Here is a 5,116-nt window from a genome sequence, read left to right on the forward strand (position 1 = left end):
TTACTCCAAGGCTCCCCTTCTGATTTTGAAGGGTGTATTTCCCATTTTATTAGCTAATGCATAGGAAATCTTGAGATCAGACCTAGTATGGAAGGAAAATAGAATATGGTATTCCTAGCACATATTGCTTAGTTCTTCAAAAATCAATTTAATTTTCATTTTGAACTTACACATCAAGATTTAAAGGACAAAAGCCTGTGAGTTTTTAAGTTCAAACGCCAAATTTACTGATGAGCAGCTACCTTAAAGGCAATACCTATTCCCTCTTTATATCGTATCTATTATCCTGATTCCAAGGTATATCAAAATTTGGAAGGCTGGGATTCAGGCTCTTGAAATTCAAGATTAACTGCTAACAGTAAGATGCCAAAAACTTAACTGGCAGCGTCCCACCAATTGCTCCTTTATGCATTCTACGGCCAAGATACAGCACCTCAACTATGTTTCAGAATACATGTGTATAACTAGGTTTCCTTATTTACATGTGAACTCTAGAAAACACTGATATTAAGCTTACTAATTTAAAACAGAACCCTGTAACAGTAAATGAAGTTTAAGTGAAGTTCTCCAAATATCAAGGCGTTAGCATTTCGTGAATTCAAGGCTAATACCATTAATAAAAATGTAAAAATCACAAGGCTTTATGCAGTAATATGTTACAGTCACGCTTATGGAAAAACACAATCTATGCACAAGTGTAATAAGCACGGATGATTAGAATGCAAAAAGTGATTTGTGCGACCTCATGAAAAGAAGAAATAGACAATAAGCTACTTCCAGGTAATACTAATCAAGGAGAAGCACCTCTTATAATGCTCAGAGAGAAGTACAGATTGCAATAATAAGACTACAGCCAACAACAGGCTGACATAATAAAGAGGTTCAACTGACGTCACCTGACTTAATTCTCTTGAACACCTTCCATCAGCTTATGAACTCCAAACGTTGTTTGTCAATGAGAAGTGTTAAGAACTACCTCTTTGATCATCAGTTCTTTTGCCAGGCAAATCAACAGAGCCATCAGAATTTAATGCATCATCAGTCTCGATAATCTTGCCATCCGTTGGTACAAGACGAGGGATCCCATCGACTATCTAATTGAACACAAGGAAGATTCATAAGCAAATGGCAAACTTAAAAAACCAGCAAAATGTAAATCATGACGTAAATACAAAAGTTCAAGTTGATATGACACAAATATTTTCTTAATTTCCTTTGTTCGTACTGATGATGTTTTGAGGAAAATGTTCTTGAATCAACATGTTTAAATAATTGACTGGAAACAACTTTCTACTAAAAGTGAAGGCGAGGTATATCCCAAGATTTAAAACTCTTCAAGCCATCTATCCTTTTCCTTTCCTTACCCACCTCCCACGCAACTCCGCATACTAAGGATTTCTTTCACATCTTGATTAGCAATAACTTCTTTTCTTCTATCGTTTTTCTTTTCATAGTGGATCAAAATAGTTTAGGCATAACATACTCAGATCCGTCAAAATTAAACAGCTGGAATGGGCAAGGAACAAGTTCACTTTCACCAAAATATTCTGATTGATTATAGATCATAGTAACCTGCCTAAAAGAGCTTCACAAAGCATAGCCAGTGGCGCTCTATATAAAGGATAAAGGTTGTGGTACAGTAAAAATAGTCTAAATAACAATGAAACTATGAAATGGATACAAATTATTTATATAACAGTGCCCCGACCAATTTGCGAGCAAGACTTAGTTGATTGATCAATCGATCGTATTACAACAACAACAAACCCAGAGTATTCCCACTCCCACATTGTGGGGTCTGGGGAGGGTAAAATATACGCAATCCATACCACTACCTCTGGAGAAGTAGCAAGGCTGTTTCCGATAAACCCCCGGCTCAAGACAGAGAATAGTAAACACATTCGTAATAAAGCATGAAACAAAATGGAATAACAGAAATAAGACGCCCACAAAGTAATACCCCTACACTAACGAACCAAAGGCACCCCCCACCCCCATACGCTCCAACTAGCAGCTCCAACCTATGGACGTAGCCCTAAGACTACCGGCCCGCCTACCCCAAAGCTCTTCTAACTACTGACTACGACCCACCCACATGCACTAGCCGTCTAACCTAATTCGCGTCCTCCATACCTTCCTATCTAGGGTCATATGTCCCTCAGTAAGCTGTAACTGACGCCTAATCACCTCTCTCCAGTATTTCTTCAACCCACCCCTACCCTACCTCAAACCATCCAAAGCTAGCCTCTCATACCTACGAATTGGGGCATCCATGCCCCTCCTCCATCTTAAATTAGCAGAGGGAGACTAATGAAATCACAAATTTATGTTTTGATATCCATACTTGAGGAACAAACCTATAGCAAACATTTGTAGAAAATTGGAGACGTAGATAGAATATTTTCACTAATTTAAGTTGTTAGTATGGTTGTTCCCATTGTATCATATCGTATTGTTACTCCAAATACAATGTTTGTTGTATGGGGAGGAGTGTTGACCAGCCAAAACTCTCATGTTTAGGAGATACAAGTAACAGAAATGAGGATGCTGAGATGGATGTGACGGCATATTAGGATCGATAGGATTAGGAATGAGGATATCCAAGATAAGGTAGAAGTAACCTCTGTGGTGCACAAGATGAGGGAAGGGAGGCTGCGATGGTTTGGATATGCGAAGAGGAGAGTGCTCGGTGAGAAGGTATGAGAGGTTTCATATAGTTGGTATGATGAGGGGCAGATGTAAGCCAAAGAAGTGTTGGGAAGAAGTGATAAGACAAGACATAGTGCAACTTAAGCTTACCGATGACAAGATCTTAGATAGAAGGGTATGGATGTTGCGGATTAGGGTAAAGGTTAGTGAGTGGTTGACCCTCGTCTTTATGTTCGACGAGATTAGGCTTGGTGGTAGTCTGGAGCATTGTATCTCTCCTAGTATTAGCCTTATTCATGTAGTTTCTTTTTAACCTATTACAATTTGATGTTTATTTTGTTTAGGTGATCGCACTATTCCGTTGATTTTATTGTACCTTGCATATATGCTCTACATTGTGTTTCTATTAATTTTCATATTTTCTTTGCTATTTTTTTCCTTTTCATTACAACTTTGAGTTACGTTACTTGGGCATTGATCCAAGGGTCGAGGGTCTATATGAAACAGCCTCTCTACCTCCACGAGGTAGGGATAAAGTCTGTGTACACTTTAACCTCCCTAAACCCCCACTTTGTATTATTTCTTTCTAAGTTGCTTGGACTCTCCAAAAATGTTGCCGCACCTGTGTTGGATCCTCCAAAATGCACCACTTTTGAAGGATCCGACACGCACCCGATGATATTTTTGAAGAGTCCAAGCAACATAGATTTCATTAAGTATGTTATTGTTGATTGTTAAATCTATTATTATGTAACAATGAAAAATATGATTTTATATAACGACTGATTTAATGTAGTTGCATTGTTACCTTAAGGTCTTTCATCTTGCCCTTACTTATAAATAATCCTACCTAGCAAACATTATTCCCAAGTACACAATGGAAATGAAATTCAATAGTGAAAAAACAATCACTCGCCGGATACGATACACCAATTGTATCACTAATTAAAGAATTCTTCTTCTCACATAACCTTCAACCAAGAAAAAAAAAAACTACATACTCAACACAAAATTCTGGATTTAGAAAGGAAATAAGAAAATAATTTCCAATTAAATTTAAAAAAATGCACCCAATGATGTAGTTTAGTGACCAATGGCGTAGGTTGAGCATCATAAGATCTCAAGTTCAATTTTCAACTCCCAATTGAGGATTAAAAAAAAAAAAATAAGCATTCAGTACCCCGAACTATGACCAAAATTTCTACGACACACTCCAACTTCACAGGAGTAACCCTGAACTCAATTTTAGAGTATTTTTGACACCCTTTTGTGATGACGTGACACATTTATTACATAAAATAAAGCCCACATCAAAGGTGCCACTTAATGGGTAATACGGCCCCCGTAAAGTTAAAACGTTTGTAGCAAATTAGGTCGTAGTTCAGACATACTAGATGCTTTACTCAAAAAAAAATACTATGTGATTACCGGAGTTACATAATACTCTCTGTTCACTTTTACTTATCCACTATTCCAAAAATAAATTTTTGCTTTTACTTGTCACTTTTAAGGTATCAAGAAAAATTACTTATTCTCCAAATCATTTTCTAGAACCTAATACTCCCTCCGTTCCTTTTTAATTGCTCCATTTTTATTTTTATAGTCAAATGATACAAACTTTAACCGACATTTTGAGATGTATTTCTTAATCAAATTAAAAAAAAAAAAAATTGCAATTTATAATACTTTCCACGTAATTTTTAAATATCTAAATTTTTATTTTTAAAAAAATCTAAGTAAAAAGTTCGTGGCAACTGACCTCAAAGGTTGTTTAGAGAGTGGACAAACCAGAAATTCCAAGAGCGATTTGTTAATTCCATCTTTCATACGTACTTCCAAATCTCACCATTTTTTGCAATTTTGGCCAATTTGATATGCAACACCTAAAGGGCAGCTATTTATATGTTGGGTAAACGGGTCGGGTCAAAAAACAAGTCAGCTCATTTTGGGAGACATTTAGGGATAGGATAATAATCGAAATAATTCAAATAAAATGTAGGATTATTTTTACTTTTGAGTGGTTAGAGATATTAGTTAGTCTTAATATTATAATAATATATTATATTTTAACTTATCGAATAATATAAAGCTCCACTCTTACGAAATAATTATAAAAATTTCAACTAACTATGTATCTTTGTTGGATGCATCGGAGATCTAATTATGTATCTACAAATAAGAAAAAATGTATCAAGAATTAATTATGCATCTTTACAAGAAAAAATTGTATCTTCATTATTATATGTATAAAGTATCTTGACAGACCTAAAATTGAAAAAAATGTATTGGAGCTATTTATATATCATTGCGCAGAAAAAAAAGTATCTTCGTTGGATGTATCAGGTGTTAATTATGTATCTCGATGGACCCAAAATTAAAATTTTTAATAATTATACAAAATATTAAAATTTTCTATAATTAAGCATCAAACTATCAAAATTTATACTTATATTGTTTGACTTATTTA

The 5,116-nt window shown here is 35.1% G+C and overlaps 1 non-coding gene across 1 annotated transcript in view; it reads right to left on the reverse strand.

The window, feature by feature from the left end:
• LOC107868204 overlaps nt 1-4,558 on the reverse strand; it is a 16,165-nt gene extending 11,607 nt beyond the window's left edge. The window contains exons 1-2 of the transcript XR_001673695.2: nt 4,409-4,558; nt 897-1,094 (exon numbers count right to left, since the gene is read on the reverse strand). This is a non-coding gene — a transcript (putative disease resistance RPP13-like protein 1). The remainder of the gene's footprint in view (nt 1-896; nt 1,095-4,408) is intronic.
• Between the last annotated feature and the right edge of the window lie 558 nt (nt 4,559-5,116).

The sequence above is a fragment of the Capsicum annuum genome, chromosome 4, assembly GCF_002878395.1.
Source record: "Capsicum annuum cultivar UCD-10X-F1 chromosome 4, UCD10Xv1.1, whole genome shotgun sequence".
NCBI lineage: Eukaryota > Viridiplantae > Streptophyta > Magnoliopsida > Solanales > Solanaceae > Capsicum > Capsicum annuum.